The sequence below is a fragment of the Pinus tabuliformis genome, chromosome 1_1 (assembly GCF_031772625.1).
Source record: "Pinus tabuliformis cultivar Carrire ecotype Pingquan chromosome 1_1, CPIR1, whole genome shotgun sequence".
In the NCBI taxonomy this organism is placed as follows: domain Eukaryota; kingdom Viridiplantae; phylum Streptophyta; class Pinopsida; order Pinales; family Pinaceae; genus Pinus; species Pinus tabuliformis.
This window is the reverse complement of record NC_142297.1, coordinates 891,159,877-891,179,565: the sequence shown is the minus strand read 5'-3', so window position 1 is coordinate 891,179,565 and position 19,689 is coordinate 891,159,877.

Sequence of the window (19,689 nt, the reverse complement as noted above, 5' to 3'; positions counted from 1 at the left end):
TCAGTTTTCTAAGACTATCTTCATCAGGTAATTACAGCCTTTTATTAAAGTACAGCATTCCGGCATCATCTAATTAATGTCCCTGTGGTGTTTCCCTATCAGGAAGTCGTTGTACCTGCTGTTTAATTTGCTAATAAACAGCATCCTGATCAGCTGCCATCTTTATCTTTTCGAGTAGGGTACTCTGCCATCTACTGACTAAAATTTTGCACAAGCACTGCACCTTTTGACTCAACGCGTCAGCTACCCGGTTCTCCTTTCCTTTTAGATGTTTAATTTCAAAATCAAAGCCACTTAGGAAGTATGCCCAACGAGCTTGCCTCGTATTTAAGGTGGGTTGGCTGAAATAATTTGTTAGACTATGATGGTCTGTCAACAACAGAAACTTTCTTCCCAAGAGGTAATGTCGCCACATCTTTAGTGCATGAATAACGGCTGCCAACTCCAAGTCGTAGGCAGAGTATTTCTGCTCATGCTCCTTTAGTTTCCTTGACTCGTATGCAATTACTCTTCCTTCCTGCATCAACACTCCTCCCACACCCTCTATACTTGCGTCAATACAAACCACGTAATCCTTATTAGGATCAGCTATGCTCAAAATGGGTGCGATGGTGAGTAAGTGTTTAAGCTGCTCAAAGCTCTGTTGACACTCTGAGGTCTATTTGAATACCCTTCCCTTCTTTTGTAAGGAGGTGAGAGGGTATGCTACCCTCGCAAAACCTTCCACGAACCTTCTATAATAGCCAGCTAGCCCCATAAAGGACCTAATATCTGCCACGTCCTTTGGTATGGGCCATTCCATTATAGTCCTTATCTTTTCAGGGTCCACTGCAATCCCCTCCTTGGTGATTATATGGCCTAAGTATTGTATCTCTTCCCGAAAGAAATCACACTTACTAAACTTAGCATATAACTGATGTTCTCGCAGCGTTTGTAACACTATTCTAAGATGTTCCTCATGCTCCTCCCTTGATCGGGACTAGATCAGAATATCGTCAATAAATATCAACACAAACTTATCCAAGAACCTGTGAAACACACTGTTCATCAAACACATAAAGGTAGCAGGTGCATTGGTTAGGCCGAAAGGAAGCACCACAAACTCGTAATGTCCATACCGTGTTCTAAAAGTTGTCTTAGCGATATCCTCCTCTTTAATTCTAATCTGATGGTAACCAGACCGCAAATCGATCTTAGAAAACACCGTTGCCCCCTTCACTTGATCGAACAGTTCATCAATCCGGGGCAAAGGGTATTTGTTTTTGATCGTGAGCTTATTCAGCTGACGATAATCAATACACATCCGAAGTGTTCCGTCTTTCTTTTTGACAAATAACACTAGGGCTCCCCAGGGTGATACACTGGGACGTATGTAATTTTTGTCTAGCAGCTCCTGCAGTTGCATTTTCAATTCTGTTAATTCTGGTACGCTCATTCGGTATGGTGCCCGTGACACAGGTGCTGCCCCCGGGGTCAGTTTGATGGTAATGTCCACATCTCTTTTATGTGGTAATCCCGGTACTTCCTCTGGAAAAACATCTGCAAATTCTTGCACCACTGGAATATTGTCCAGCATAACGGTTTTGTTCTTCTGATCTGCGTAGCCCACCTGAATAGCATAAATCTGACATTTCTTTTTGATACATTTAGCTAATTGAGACGCTGTAATGGGTCAGATCCGTACAGGATGCTTGATCCCTTGCAGTTCTTGCTGCTCACCAAGATCATTTTTATAGTAAATGGTTTTAGTCTTGTACTTTATTAATGACCAGTGTTTCTCCAGCCAATCCATCCCAATCAGGATGTCGTATGAACCCAAGGGTAATATGTTCAAATCCACAACTATTGGCTGCCCTGCTACGGTTAAAGAGCAATTATTTATTTTTGCCAGGACCCGTCTCTTGGCTCCCGTAGCTAGTTGGACCAACCATGGATTTCTGAATTTTTCAGATTGTAACTTACACTGTTCTACTATCTTTGGGCTAATATAACTTAAAGTAGCTCCTGGATCAATGAGAACAGCTATAGAAAGGTTTGAGATTTTACCTTCAAATTCCACCATCGTCGGCTGGTATTCCGCTTGGTGATCATCCAAGGCTGCGTTAATCCTTGGTACATTACGTGCCACATCCCCAACAGTCGATGCTTCATGAATCTGGGATATCTGATCTGTACCCTTTCGCTATGGGCAGTTTTTAACATAGTGAGGTCCTCCACAGCCCCAGCATTGAACTGGAGGTCTGGTCATTCCTTCACCTTCTGGCCTAACAGGCTGTTCACTTACTCTAGTTTCACCTGTTGGCCTTGCTCGGGGCACACTTTTTGCTATATTTCTGCTGTTTAATCCTTTACCAGCTCCCTTACCCCCAATACTACGACCTCCTTTGCTGTTTCCAACAATCCGACTACTCCTTCTTTCATTCCATCTCTTATTTGAGGCATCCCCCTTCTGTTTATTCTGCTGGTAGCAGATCCTTACTTTGCGGATAGCCTCATCCATGGTCCTGGGATTGTCAAACTCAATCCTCTCTCTTATGTATGAAGGTAAGCTACTCACAAACCTTTGTACCTTGGCTTTTTCCTCCTTAATATAGGGTACATAACGTAGCAGAGAAGTAAAACGATTAATAAATTCGTCCATAGTCTGCTGCCCCAGTCTTAAATCATGGAATTCTCTTGCCTTTTCATCGTAGAAGCGCTCAGTCAGGTATCTTTCTTTGAAGTATCTCTGAAACTTCTCCTATGTGATGGTCCATTCACTTACCCCCTTGACAATCTTGATTTCCTCCCACCACAGGGTTGCTTTACCTTGTAACTGGAATATGGCCAGTCGCGCCTTCAGGTTATGATCATACTCATACAGCTGAAAATATTTGTTCATATTTATTAGCCATGCTTCAGCCGCTTCTTCCTGTTCTCCATCAAAATGTGGAGGTTTAATTTTTCGAAATTCTCCCTACAGCTCCATTCTCTGACGTTTTGAAGTTTGCTGTTCTGGTACATTATCAGAATGGTCCTCCTTATCTCTCGAATTTTCAGGTCCAATCTAATAGTCCTGCTCTTCTGTTATCTTCTGCTGCTCCGCGCTGGGATTAGATAAGGGTGGGTTCTGCCTGTTCGACAAACTCTTCAAAATTCTCTCATGTTCCACCATCAAGCGCGCGTTGTCTTCCCGTAAACGTGCCATCTCATTTTTCAACTCCTGAACAGTTTCTAGTATTGCGAGATTGGTACTCCGTGTTTCCTCGCCCAACTGTACCCACAGCTCTGGGTTTTCCCAAGGGGTGCTGCCGGCTCCTTGCATTACGCTTCTTTTTCCCTAGCTTAACTATTAGCTGTTAAATTCCTGTATCTCACCCCTAAGATAAACAGAAACAGCAGTTAAATGATTTATTAATTTTTTCCTATACAGATGCATGGTGTAATCTTCTGCACAGTGAAACATGTCATTTCTGAGGCCACAGTGTTGAAATTGGGCTCTGATACCAATTTGTCACACTCTCATAACTATATACATAAAAAAAAATTTAAAAATGAATATTTCGAAACACATATATGCATGGTAACTCTCAACCATATAATCTCTTCCCTATTATAATGCTGCATGTCAATTCATATTATCGTGGTCTAAGTTTTACCGCATAGGGATATTATATATAACGCATCAATTATATGCACTACACGTTGATCGAGTTATGGCGGTTGTAACATGTTGTATAACGTTAGTCTTGCCAACCCTCAGTACATGATTTATGTTAATGGGCACGAAGATCTTTGGTCTGGCAGCTGCCTTTGCCAACGCCGAGTCACTGGTTGCTTTTATGGCGAGGGCTCATACCTTGACAGGTGGCTGGACTTACCTGCGGGACCATGTGACACCTCGGGTTCCATCTTCCCGTCCTCCCTGCTCAATTTTCCCGCGCTGCATCGACGGCCGAGATCCACCGTTCAGATCGGAGGGCTAGCATGAGCCCAAGGGCTTTGGGTTAATACTTAAACCCCTTGCTGCACGTCGAGGTTCATTTGTTTCACCCGGGCGCTCTCACTTCGTTTCCTCAGACCCTGGTTCGAGTCTTATTACTCTTCCGGATGCCATGATACACCCTTCAGAGTCTCACGCAGGTATTGTATACCTCTGTCTGCATGATTATTTGCTACGGTTTCTGTGCTTTATTTGGTTATTCGCACTCAGGGACTAAATTTGTCCACTCGTTTATCTTTTGGAAGCCTATACTAATTTCTCCCTTTTCTGGTAGCGCATGCAGGTGGAACTGTGCGAGCTTCTTAACTGTGTAACCGCAGCGCCTCGACTTCGTCGACATTTTACAGGTATGGTTGCTCTTAATTTGGTGCTCTCTTCTGGGTGCGAGAGCTCTGAGGCTCCTTCGACCCTAATGTTTCCATTTGGTGAATGTTGCAGTCCGGACCCCTGATGCGGGTTTCCTTTTGTTTTCATGCTGAAGAGGGGTTTTCCCCATGGTTATGGATTTTGGTGATCAGGCTTAAAGCCATGCCGGCTCTAGCAAGATATGATATGTAGTGAATATTGCGTGCTCCATTTTGCTTAACTGTGACTTAGTTTTGGGCTTTTCTACCCATTGCGGGGTCTAGGGCACTATTGCCTCTGTATATAATTTATTTTCATCTGTATTTGAGCTAGCTATGTGCCGAACTCATTTGTTAGCGGAATCGGCCTGTACATTTTCATGTTTCCAGTTATATATACAAATGTTATGATTTTAGGGTTATAATATCTGAGTTTTCTTTTTTTAAGAAAAATGCATTCGAAGTTATTTACTCAGTCTGAGTTCGTTTCTGGGTTGCTTGCGCTCTGAATGATAATGATATGATTCCCGGTTAGTATTGTTCTTAATGGTTGCCTACCTCCGACTATGATTCTGCTGCATTACTGCGACGGCAGGAGTCCTCAGGCTTACCTAAATCTTGTTATCTGTTTTTGAAATATATGGATTCATAACCTCTAAATATTTTGCATGATTCGGGTAATCGATGTTTCGTTTTGTTAATGTGACAGTGCCATAATTATTACTTGTTTCGCAGAGGTTAGATTTATTCCCGGTAAGGGTTATTCGGAAACATGTACAGTTTTTCTTTGTTTAACATGGTTTACTCCGGAGATGGTTTTCTCACAGCCGGACTCGCGGCTGTGTTAACGCATTCTCTGGGTTGTTAACCCTATTATGACACTGCTTAATATCTTATTTCCATGAGCGGTATACATATATTGAACTTCTCTGTTGGCTGTAACTCGGTTATTGCTTCCACGGCTTGATTGCATATGGTTATTGTGGTTCCACTATTTCATACGTTTGCAGGGTTTTCTCTTTCCCTTTCCTGAAAGATATGCTGGTTCCGGAAGTCGACAGTCATATGTAACCTGAATAATTCTTCCCTTTCCGTCGATGTTTATGTTTATGAAAAAGATTTATTGGTTGGCATTCCTTGCATGGCTCAAAATGTTTTATGATGTTACTCTCAGTACATGAATAACTGGTGATGTTCTGGCTGCTTGTTTTACTGTACGCTTTTGCTTTACCAGAGACTGCCCCTGTGTCTCTATTTGTTCCTTAATATAATTGTCGGTTAATGGTCTGTTATCTAAGTTAAACTACCCTCTGTTCAACTATAATATTCTTTTGATAATCTGGCATTTAAGTTAAACTACCTCCTGTTTAACTATAATATTTTCATGATAGTCTGGCTTTTAAGTTAAACTACCACCTGTTTAACTACATTTAACATCATAACAATAATTAAAGAGATAGAACACACAATCATTTCCTGACTACATGAGTCCTCTGTGTATTCCACACATATTTTCATTCAGTTTCTCTGCAGTATGAATTCGTACCTGGTTCGCCAGAGTCGTACAGGGGTACTTTAGTAAATTCTTCTGCAAGCAAGTCTGCTCTACCACCCAACCATGAGATCCGCCTACATGACTGGATTCTCGCCCCGAGCCATCTTGCAGCCCTTCAGCCCTCAACAAGATTTGTGCACCTCGTGCCTGGTTATCTAGTCCTCACCAGACTTAACCAACTTTCTCTTGTCATTTCCTTTTTCCTTTTTCCTGGAAAAGGATCCTTCTGTCTGTCCCCACAGCACAGAACTTCCTCCCTACAACCAGGACTTTTCCTGTTTGGCAGGGCAGTTTCAATCAGTTATTACAACTGATCTCTTTCTTTGAAATCCACCTCCCAGAGGCTGCCAGCATTTCAATGAAATATTTAAATTACTCAATAAAGTAGTTTATCAAAGTTTTTTTTTTTTTTTTTAACATAAAACAACAACTACCATACTGTCTTTTACCATAGTAAAATTTCACATTTACATCTTCTGGGGTCATTACAACCAAGCTTTGATTCGATTGTGTAATGTTAAGACACTTTATGCAAAAAGTTATTAGTAAAAATGTAATGTATTACTAATGTAATGTAAATAATTTAAATGTGAAAAGTGTAATGTTAAGGCACTCTATGCAATATGTTGTCATTGATAAAAGTCTAAATAATAACTATAATATTTTTATTATATTTATATTTATATTTAAATTTTATTTATTTATTTATTATTTTTATATTAAAAAAATTGTTAAGATTAGTATAAGGAGATGTCGTCATTTTTACGTCGAGAGTTCCAGTCTCTCTAACCCTATTGGTTCAACTTCACCAAGCTTTGATTCGATTGTGTAATGTTAAGACACTTTATGCAAAAGGTTATTAGTAAAAACGTAATGTTTTACTAATGTAATGTAAATAATTTGAGTGTGAAAAGGTTATTAGTAAAAATGTAATGTATTACTAATGTAATGTAAATAATTTGAGTGTGAAAAGTGTAATGTTAAAGCACCCTATGCAATATGTTATTGGTAAAAGTCTAAATAATAACTATAATATTTTTATTATATTTTTATATTTAAATTTAAATTTTATTTATTTATTTATTATTTTTATATTAAAAAAATTGTTAAGATTAGTATAAGGAGATGTCGTCATTTTAATTTAAATTAGTCTAACTAAATAAATTAAATGACTTATAAATTTAGATAGACATCAATTCATAATAAGTTTTAAAAAATACTTCATCATACACCTCAAGTTACTAACCTTGAAAAATCATAAAAATTAACAAAATTATAACTTTATTTAAAATTATTATTATTTACAAAAATAAATAATATATAAATTAAATGTATATATTTTTCAACCATAGATATTTGCAACATTTTATCATGGATATTTTTAACTTTTAAATAGAGTTTCTTTCAATACCATGGGCCATGGCTTATCAATACCACATTCACAGAAAACCATAACTTATTTCATATGACATTTGTTATTATTATTATCATCCAATTTTGTTTATGTCATTTTGTTTATTTTCCCAACAAATTTTGTTTATTATCATATGACATTTATTTATATATCATTTTTCTTAAATTATTGAATTTAATTAAAATGGAAAAATTGCATATCTACTTGTTGGAAGCGATGCTTCCATGTCATGTGTAATATGATTTACAACTTGTCATTGTGAATATCAAGGTATCGATGTAGAAGATGTTGTTTCATGTGTATGGGTTGTTTTTGTATCAAGAAAGATCTTGTTTGTGTAGGTTTTTTTTCTTGCGTATGGGTTGTTGTTGTATCAAGAAAGATGTTGTTTGTGTGTATGTGTTGTTGTTTTATTATGTTCCAGTGGTAGATCCACTTTCTTTGTATATAGATTACTGGAAGTCCATGTTTTATATCTTATATATATGTAATTATTGTGATCAATAAAATATGAAGTGTGATTTGTGTACGACATTGATTTCTATCCCAATTTCTATTACTATTTTGGAAATAAACCTCAATCTTTCATTTGTATACAGAATTAAGAATATTTTAAAATATTTTATAGAGATTAAATTGATACCATCTACTTAATAATTATTAATATTTAAATTGAAAATTTAGAAACTTTATTTGAAAAACAACAAATTTATTTATAAACCTAATAACACAAACAAATTTATATCTGTTTTTTTATTAAAAAAAATATTAACTTTATTACAGTATGATAATAATAATAACAAAATTGATATTTGATTAGTAATTGGTTATAAGAAAAAAAAAAAAAACAAAACAAAACAAAAAAAACTTTATTTAGGTTTATAAATTAAAACAAAACAAAAAAATTTATTGAGGTTTATAAATTAACAAGGGAGGCTGCATGGCAGCTAGTCCCTGCCTTGAGCGGAGAGGGGAGCGGAGCAGAGCGGACAGTGGGTTGCTCAGCTTAGGAGTAAAACAAAAGTACCATGACCATTCTTTCCAAGCACACCTCTGGTATAGCCCATCTTGCTTAACCGTCTAGTAGCCAAAAGAACATGAGAAGCTGTCATAACATCGACATCATCTTTCTTTGCGAGGGATCCTAGCCAACCAATAGGAACGCTACGGACAGAGACAAAGTGCACCATTCACATTGCTCTATGTGACATGAAATAGTTTATAGAGTTCAGTCCAGCTCGGCCAGCTCAATTAATGTTAAACCACCGGCGCCAATAGGGTAAAAGGCATAGCGTCAAAAGCAAAGAAACAGAGCCACGAGTAAAAGGCATAGCATCAAAAGCAAAGAAACAGAGCCACGAGTAAAAGGCATAGCGTCAAAAGCAAAGATGATATATATATATATGAAACAGATGCACACGTAAAAGGCATAGCGTCAACAAGAAAGATGATATATATAAGAGAAGTATATATATAATTATTTGTAAAATTTCAATTTGGTATTGCGAAAATTTTATTTTTTTTAACTATTCCGAAAACTAACTATTTGTTTAACTATTCCTCATAATTTTTTAAAACTATCCAAAAATTAAAATGGTTCTTTCTGTAATGTTATTCCTTGAGATGCTCTATTCCCACAGCAAATTCAGAAACCGGAACCTTATAAAAAACAAACCAATATGAGATTTTATACTAATATATAATGGTTGTCCTAAAATGTCTTTCAACCGTCCTAAAAAGTCCTTCAACCCGTAAGGGGCATAGAACAACGGCATGAAACGGTGACTGGTACACCTGTTTTATAAGCAAACCTCAACACAGCCACGTATCTCTCATGCCATGAACATGAACCTGCATGCATATCAAATGTCTTATTCCGGATCTGAGGTGCATGCATACCAAATGTCCAGATTGGGAGGCTTTTCTGTCACGTTCGATGAAGGCCAACCTGCATGCATACTGAATAATGTGACAACCAGATCAGTGTGAAGGCAGGAAATGTGAAATTTTGCATAGTAGTGCACAGTCTAGGCCTATAGTTCTCAAGCTTCAAAGTGCAGAGTCGGCGAAAATTGAACATATTGCTTTTAATCTAGAGAGACCGATAAGCCGATCCTTAGCTCGATGTTCATTAAGGAGTTCAGAAAGAAAGTGCCACGACGTTTGCAGAACGTCCATGGACACTGGTTATGCCGAGATAGAGATGTGAAAGGGGTTTCTTCATACCAACGTTTTATTCCATATCCATTCAATCTGTAGCCTGATTTGTATAAAATTGAGAGTATAAACTCTGTCATGCATACACTGATGCCAATTATTGCAAATCTATAGTGATGAATTTTCTGCAAAAGTTCATAAATATTGATAAAGTTTTGGCAAGTTTGGCTTGGTATTTTAGCAGGGTGTGCTTATAATTATGACTCATCTTTTGTCTAGATCTCACTTGAAGTGCCATCTGGTGGTCTGTTTTTGTAACAGATATCTGGGGAGATAGTTGGTGAAGTGAAACTGTTGTAGACATGCACGAGAGGAAAGCAGAAATGGCACGTCAAGTCGATGCTTTCATTGCTCTATCAGGTGTGTGTTTTCAATACAAGTCTTAAAGAATTTTCGACGAACAATTATCGATAGCACATGTGGAAATTTACAAATTCCATTCAAGATTCTTGAAGTTCATATTAGTCCTGGTTTAATCATAGAGAGTTGTTAATAAGGTAGTGATGTTTCAACCTACTGCTGATTGTAGGTGGTTATGGAACAATGAAAGAGCTCTTAGAGATGATCACATGGTCACAGCTTGGCATTCATGAGAAGCCGGTATCTATCCATAATAATAATAATCAAATCTTCCCTAATTTGCTTGCATGAATTTGCCATTGTAGGCAGTGGAATAAAGGGTTAGATGGTTTGAAATATTAAAGTACATAAGTTTTCACAACTGTATATAATATATATAATATATGAACTGTTTGAATTTGCAGGAAATGTTCAACGTCATTATACAGCTTCTTAAGTCCCTCGTCTACTTAGTCTTTTCCATTCTTTGCACCCTAGGTTCAAAAGATTTCAGTCTGGGATTTCCTGTTTTGTGTATATGTTCTTTTCCAGGAGGGTGTAGAGGTTTGGACACTAAGTATACCCGCTGAAGCATATTATCATCAGAAGTAGAAAGCTAAAATCGTTATAATTTTCCATAAGTCATGTATGTATATTTTTATCTGGTTCAATGGTTTAATGAGTGTATTGGTGCAAATAAATGGTTTTCATTTCAGCTACTCTTCCATGAATTTCCTGGTTTCCATCTGCAAGAAGGAGGGCACGCAGTTCAGATTCCCGGGGAATTCCATCACATGGGAGGGGCTTTCGGAGGCTTCAGATGTGGAACTCATTGCGGAGCAGTAGATATGGGTGTACGGAGCAAATAAATAAACAGTCCATTGAAATTACTGCACGACTAGGTAACTTTTTTTCTTTTTTCTTTGGACATACAGTCCATTGTTTTGTGTGAACGAAAAACTTGCATATTGTAAGCACGGATTTGGTCATCAAGTAATATCAGGAGCAGAAATACCCTCATCTTGAATGGGATAAATGTGTTGTTGTGTCAATTTGTGTTTACAGAAACTAAATGACTTGTTTTTTTTGAGGTGCCATCTCGTGGTCTGTTTTTGTAACAGATATCTAGGGAGATAGTTGGTGAAGTGAAAATTGTTGTAGACATGCATGAGAGGAAAGAAGAAATGGCACATCAAGCAGATGCTTTCATTGCTCTACCAGGTGTGTGTTTTTAATACAAGTCTTAAAGAATTTTCGACGAAAAATTATCGATAGCACATGTGGAATTTTACGAATTCCATCCAAGATTCTTGAAGTTCAAATTAGTCCTGGTTTAATCACAGAGAGTTGTTAATAAGGTAGTGTTGTTTCAACCTACTGCTGATTGTAGGTGGTTATGGAACAATGGAAGAGCTCTTAGAGATGATCACATGGTCACAACTTGGCATTCATGAGAAGCCGGTATCTATCCATAATAATAATCGAATCTTCCCTAATTTTCTTGCATGAATTTGCCATTATAAGCAGTGGAATAAAGGGTTAGATGGTTTTAAATATTAAAGTACATAAGTTTTCACAGCTGTATATAATATATGAACTGTGTGAATTTGCAGGAAATGTCCAACGTCATTATACAGCTTCTTAAGTCCCTGGTCTACTTAGTCTTTTCCATTCTTTGCACCCTAGGTTCAAAAGATTTCAATAGATAACTTGGATACTGTCATTACAACAAGAACAACAAGAATACGTGCATGGAAAGAAAATAAAACATTGAATGAATATGTGCATTGAAGGAAAAGAAAACACAAATATTTGCATTGGATCATTTATATTCTTAACCTGAAATGTTCAGGTGCAGGTGCAAGTAAGACGCTGAACTTATAGAGGTTGTAGGTAAGATGCTGAGTCTACAGATTCTCAGAGGCTCCTAATGCAACAGCAGCTGCAAACATCAACATCCTACTCATCAAGAGCATGTCGCTAAATTAGCAACAACATGCACTAAAGTAGTAGGAACAAACTATCAACGGACATGGCAGAACTAGTAATTCCATCAACATAAATGGCAAAACCAGCAGAGGACAAAAGCAGAGGTAGTGCTTTTTATAAGCCATACTTCCTATTTCCACTGCAATATTCATGGCACCACCATGCAACGTGTAGTTGTAGTGTTTGTTTCACCGTCATGAAAGGTGTAGGTGGCAGTTACAAGGTGGTGGCAGTGGAAGCAGGTGGTGGCAGTGGAAACTAGGATGAAGGTTTATGAATAACATTTTCGTAGCATCTAATAACTTTAAACTAATGCTAGCATTAGTTAAGATTTGATATTTCTTTTGAAATATGAACGACACAAGTTGAATATAACCTATGGTTGCCTCTTCCCCGCCTTGGGAAGAGGCCAAATAAGACTGTGAAAGCAATATGAGCCTAAAACTTTAGCAATGAATAATTAGTGACCAGCTTATTCCGAATGGTAACCAGCTCAAACTAATGTTAACCTACAATTTTCGATTTTCGATTACTATAGTTCCTGGCCATTGCCAAATGGCAGGGACTAATAAATTAGAAAAGAAATTTTTTATTAATCGACCGTTATCCCGAAGTTAATTGATTGCATCGGAGAAACTTTACAGAGCGAAAATAAAAATAATTAAATCTATAAATAGATATTTGCGTATGTAGATATAATATATTTAAAATAGTAAAGAAACGTAAATATCTTAAATATGATATAGATTAAATATTTAATCTGTAATGTTTGTTAAATGGAATGAAATTAAAGAATAAAGTTTTATATTTAAAGAACTTTTATGGGATAGTGTTTGGTTATTTTTATGTAATTATTTTATAATTTATATATGTTGAGTTTTGGTAGTTTAATTTTCTATGAAATTTAAATATTTAGTTAAAATTTTAGTTAGGTTAATAGGGGTATTTATTTTGAAATAGGGTTTTTAAAATTTTAATTTAATTATTAATAATTATTATGTGGATGGTAGGGATAAAATCTCCCAAAAATATTTTAAAATATTCATAATAGTATACACAAATGAAAAGTTCACGCTTTCTTTCAAAGTGGTTATGCCTATTTTTTCCTTTTAATTAAATTGATTAATTTAAAAAAATATATAATATGAATAAATGTCACTTGGAGTTATAATTTTTTGGGCATGTGCTATTGATAATCCATGGTATTGTCCCATGGTATTTACAAATTAATTATTTGCATGGTAAAACATATACATGGTAAAGTGAGGTAAATATCCATACGTTTAATGATTTTATTTTATTCTTTCTCAAATGTATATGTATTTAACTTATATATTATTTTTATTTATAATTAATATTGAAATACTCATTTTGATGCTTATTATGGGTTGATGTTCATTGACATTTACTATTAATTTACTTTACATGGTTGTGCTAGATATTGGTATATATTCTAGTAGACTTTTACATAAAAAAAAACTTTCCAATATTAACCACATTACATCTATAAATTCATATTTACCTTTTCACGATTACTTAATACAATTATAAACTCACAATGTGTTCAATTCCCTATTTTGATGTTATTATTAGACGTGACCATGATGTAGCCCCAGCTAAACTAAAAAAAGAGAATGACATTTTGAAAAAAAACAATCCACATATATCATCTACATCCACGTTAGTAATGTAGTTGTCTAAACATATATATAAATATTTTGAAAATATTAATTTGTATTTTATGAGAATGAATGATTGTAAATGGGAGAAGGATGTCATCTACGTGTAGTGAAAGGAAGTCACTTACTCAAGATTGATCTCAGGTTCAAGATTGATCTCATATTCGAGAAGGGAACCCAAAGGGTATTGAGATTAATTGAGTGAAGGGTTGTGATGAAAACGTTTTGATAGGGATGCTAGCAACAATGAAGGAGATAGACAAATCCAAATCATAGGAGTGAGAGCATTATCACCTTGGAAATTAATGAGCCGTTCATCCCCATCAACTCAAATCTCAATGCCCTCATGATTGGACGAGGAAATTGGTATAAACATCCTCCTAGTATGAACTATGCCATTGAACTATGCCATTGGTGGTGAATAGGTACTACTTAGTGCATTTGGATTATTAGGTGGCTAGATTATGATGGTTTGTTGGTCTGTAATTTAAGTTGCTCTGCTAGTTTTTTTGTTTATGTTCTTCGATACTATTTGACTAGTTGACCTAATAAGTTTAAGTTCAAGGACCTCGAATGGATTTAACTTCGGTCAAAATAATTCACCTCCAATGGTAGGCCACAACTTCACTTATAAGTAGGCAACCGAGTAAGCCTTGGGTCAAACTTTGCATTGTTACGGTTTGCCCTCACGTTTGGAAGAGAAACCATACTCTGGTGTATCCATGTCACTTTCATCCCAAAAAGAAACATGCCAAGAGGGATGGGGAACAAGGTTAAGGAAAACAATTAGGTTCGTGATGTGATAGCCTGTAATGACCCCGTAAAACTTGTAATTATGAAAGTTACCATGGTAAGAAATTAGTGTGAACTGCTAATTACTATTGTTAAAAGATATTATTTTATTTATGAAATGGAAGATATTTTGGATAAATGCTGGCAGTCTCCTAAGGGAGGATTTGAAAAAGAAAAAGAAACAGTTATAAAACTGAAAAGGAAACTAACCCCTCAGCCAGGAAAAGTCCTGGGAGGGAAAATCCCTGGTCTATGGTGACAGAGAGGGAGAGGAAAATCTGAGAAAAGAGGAAAAAGAAAAAGAGAAAGGGTTAAGTCTGGTGAGGACCAGATAACCCAAACACTGAGGTGCTGGAGTCTTGTTGAGGGCTGCAGGCCTGCAAGATAGCTCGGGGGGAGAATCCAGTGAACTGATGGATCTCATGGCTGGGTGGTTAAGAGCAAACATGTAAGTTGCAGGTGAACTCCTGGAGCATTAACTCTTGTAGCTGGTAGACCAGGTACGAGTATTCACCATTATTCACCAGATTTATATCTCTGTATCAGTTTACTGGGTGTTCAGGAGGAAAATACAGTAAATCTAAGTCTCTGTTGTTATTAGATGCAAGAATATATATCATGTTTGAAACAGTTCTTATTAACACCTGAACTGGTTATTTAAACAGAAAGAATAGAGATTATCTGTCGTATATATATATTGCTTGTTAACAGAATGGAAAGTGTTGTATAGTATCTGTATAGAACAGAGACAAATCATTTATATGCAAACTATACAACCAATACATGTTGTCTATATAGAGAACGGAAATATATTTCTTTGCAAACTGATAACCAAAGCACATTATCGATATAGAGATAAAGATCTGTTATTCAAATGCAAACTGTATAACTAGAGCATGAAGTCTATATAAAAGCAGAGACACTCTAGTTATAATCAAACTGTATCCGAATCCGGAAATAGAGACCCTAGTGGTATGCGAGAAATGAAGTGTATATTAGAATAATACAGCACGCTGCATTTAGTAGAATAAATTAAATGAAATACAGAACTGCAAGACAGTATTGTGATGCGACGGAAGACAAAGCACACGGTGGAACAGTGTCATTGTCCTCAAGCATAATATAAGACTATAACAAGAACGTAACAGACCCTGCACTGAGGGTTAGATAACATTATGTTCAAACCTATTGCAAAAGAAATCACAGCGGCATATTATTATGCTCGGAACTTATGCGAAAGAAAAACCATAGTGGTATCGTTAAACATTTTCAACTGGTATAAAGAACAGAGTAAGCCGTTAATGGTGCGAGGTTGACACGAGGTCACCGGGCAACCAAACCCTGTAGAAGGGACGGCCAGGTACTGCCATGGAATAGTCGCATGTAACCAGTGAGTACGCGACTAAAACCCTCAACTAAATAAATCAAAAACTCTGTGGTCATTGAATAACAGTGAACCTGTACAAATGTCGAGCATTATACCTTCGTAAATCAACATTATATGTGGTAAAGTAAAATAGAATGCCAGAATAAACGAAATCCATTGATAAACATATGCAAGGTATTCCATAACAATTTCTTAAAATTATTATAACCGGAAACCCGGTTGGGTATAAGAGCAGTATAAAGGTCCAAATGTCCAGAGTACTGAAGGAGGCTCTCGGCCGTCCTAAATTCATACAAAAACTTGGAAATTTAAATAGAAACCCTCATGTCAAATAACAATAGTAAACGTGCTGAGGACTTAATTCGTTTGGGTATTATGGTTCCGGCAGAGGGCCGTAAACTCTCAAACATGTAATACTTGAAACCTGGCAGAATGCCGAATGGATAGTTATTCACAAACTGTATAATCAAAGATGGAAAGGCCATCCATGATTTGAGCTAGGGTTGATCGAATGATAGAACCCTGAGCCATTAAAATAGACCGCCATGAGGAACACCTCAGGCTGGAAGAAATCACCATAAGATAAGCCGTAACAATAAACCTTTCTATTAAGTTTAACCATGATTCCGGCTGGAAAATCGTAATGGTAAATACCTGTGAGTGCAGTGGCTGCATAATGATCCTTCGAGCAGTACTGAACCCCGAATCCAATACCTGTAAGCAGAATAGCAAGCAAGGGAAGCTCAGAACAATAGGAACTCCAGAGTATAAATAAGACACCGTAAGCATAAACATATATGAATTTATCAGTGCAGAAGACCTGTATATGGCGCGTAATGGAGGTCAAAGTACCTGGAATGGCGTTGCAGGTTTGCTCACCGGTGCATGGAGGGCTGCCGAGCGGAGCAGAATGCGGCCCTCTTCCAAACAGATGCAAATGAACCCGAAAACCACGGCTCGGTGGTTTATAAAACCCTTAAAACCCTTGAACCATCGTGAGCCCTTGGATCCGGTTATGTGATCTGGGCCGTTCATCCAAATGAAGAACTGGCGCGCTAAACCCCGCGAAGTTACCGAGGCTTCACATGGCCTCTGCACGGTGCTAGCCACCTGGCAGAGGTAGGTGAAGATATTGACCACGCATTCACCACTTGGCACCAGGTTTGGTCGGGTAGTAAAGCTGAAATGTGTCGCCTTTGACTTAGCTCATCGTATATTCACCAATGATTTTTAATCAAACAGGTTGATACGCTATGGAAGTAAAGATTATATTTGTATGTGTTAATATATAGGCATGGTTGTGGTAATTAAAGGAAAATTGTATTTACGCACATGGGTAATCCATGCTGATTATATATGGGCGGATGTTAGGCCTAGATTATACAATTAAATTTTTTTATGTTGGTATAATTGTCGTGGAGTCGTGACAATGTGGTATCAGAGCAGAGGTTTCAAAACTGTGGCCTCTGGAGCAGTAAGATCCAGCTGCATGGAAATTATCATATAGTATATGTATGAGAAAGAATTAAATTCCGCTAATTGGTTTCTGTTTATTAATTAGGGAACAAATACAGAAACAGCAAACCGATAACAGCCAACAGTAAAGATGGAGGGAATGCAGGGAGCGGACGGCGTTCCTCGGGAAAATCCAGAACTATGGATACAGCTTGGTGCAGAGACACGCAGTACCAATCTGGCGATACTGCAAACTGTTCAAGAACTGAAAGATGAGATGGCGCGTCTGCGAGAAGACAACGCGCGATTGACAGTGGAACAGGAAAGAATATTTAAGAGTCTGTCGGAAAGACAAAATCCACCATTAGCCAATCCCAGTGCGGAACAACAAAGGGCAACTGAAGAACGAAATTATGCACCTGAAATTTCAGAGGAGAAGGAAGATCATTCTGACAATGTAGTGGAACAGCAGACGCCAAAGAGACAGAGAATGGAATTATAGGGAGAATTCCGGAAAATTATACCTCCACATTTTGACGGAGAGCAGGAGGAAGCGGCAGAGGCTTGGTTAATTAACATTAACAAGTATTTCCAGCTGTATGAGTATGATCAGAATCTGAAGGCGCGGCTAGCCATCTTCCAGCTACAGGGCAAAGCAACCCTGTGGTGGGAAGAAATCAAAATTGTAAAAGGAGTAAGTGAACAGAACATAACCTGGGAAAAGTTTCAGAAGTACTTCAAGGAGAGATATCTAACTGAGCATTTCTACGATGAGAAGGCACGGGAGTTCCATGATTTACGACTGGGATAGCAGTCCATGGACGAGTTCATTAACCGCTTCACCTCCCTACTTCGCTATGTACCATATATCAAGGAGGAGAAGGCCAAGGTGCAGAGATTTGTGAGCAGTTTACTAGCCTATATAAGAGAACGTATTGAGTTTGATAATCTCAGGACAATGGATGAGGCGATTCGTAAGGCAAGAATCTGTTATCAGCAAAACAAGCAGAAAGGTGACACTTCAAATAAAAGGTGGAATGAAAGAAAAAGCAACAGAATTGCTGGTAATAGCAAGGGAAGTCGTGGTAATGGCAGCAAGGTTGCTGGTAAAGGACAGATTGGCAGAAATGTAGCAAAGAGTACCTTTCGGACTAAGCCAAGTGAGAGCAGAATCAGTGAACCACCTGCCAGGTCAGACCTTGAGGGGATGACCAGACCTCCAGTCCAATCTTGGGGTTGTGGAGGCCCACACTACGTGAAGAATTTCCCTCAGAGTAAAGGAGGGGATCAAATATCTCAGATCCAAGAAGCATCAACTATTGGAGAAGTGGCGCGCAGCATGCCAAGAATTAACGCAGCTCTGGAGGACCGTCAAGCGGAATACCAACCGAGCATGGTGGAGTTTGAAGGTAAAATTTCCAATCTTTCTATAGCTGTTCTTATTGACCCAGGAGCTACTTTAAGTTATGTTAGCCCAAAAGTAGTAGAACAGTGTAAGCTATCTTCTGAAAAGTTCAGGAACACATGGCTGGTACAGCGAGCCACCGGAGCTAAAAGAAGAGTCTTAGCCAAAATTAATAACTGTTCTTTCAGCATAGCTGGACAGCCAATTACAGCAGACCTGAATGTGCTTCCATTGGGGTCCTATGACATCCTGGTTGGTATGGATTGGCTGGAAAAGCATTGGTCGTTGGTGAACTGCAAGACCAAAACCATTTATTACAAGGATGACTCGGGACAGCAGCAAGAATTACAGGGAATTAAACACCTTGTACAGATCCGGCCTATCACTGCCTCCCAGCTAGCTAAATGTCTCAGGAAGAAGTGTCAGATTTACGCTATTCAAGTTGGTTATGCAGACCAGAAGAACAAGACATCTGCATTGGATAATATTCCGGTAGTGCAAGAATTTGTGGATGTTTTTCCTGAAGAAGTACCAGGATTGCCTCCGAAACGAGATATAGATTTCACTATAGAATTGACACCAGGGGCAGCACCGGTGTCACGAGCACCGTACCGGATGAGTGTACCTGAGTTGACAAAATTGAAAATGCAACTACAAGAGTTGCTGGATAAGAATTATATCCGCCCCAGCGTGTCACCGTGGGGAGCTCCAGTACTATTTGTCAAAAAGAAAGATGGGACTCTCCGTATGTGTATAGACTATCGTCAGCTGAACAAGCTCACGATCAAGAACAAGTACCCTCTGCCTCGGATTGACGAACTCTTCGATCAAGTGAAGGGAGCAAAGGTATTTTCTAAGATCGATTTGCGATCTGGTTATCATCAGATCAGAATTAAAGAAGAAGACATTGCCAAAACCGCTTTCAGAACACGCTACGGGCATTACGAATTTGTGGTGCTGCCCTTTGGCTTGACCAACGCACCCACCACCTTTATGTGTTTAATGAACAGCGTGTTTCACAGGATTTTGGACAAATTCATGCTGATATTTATAGATGACATTCTGATATATTCTCGTTCCCATGAGGAACACAAAGAACATCTCCAGATGGTGCTGCAAACTCTTCGGGAA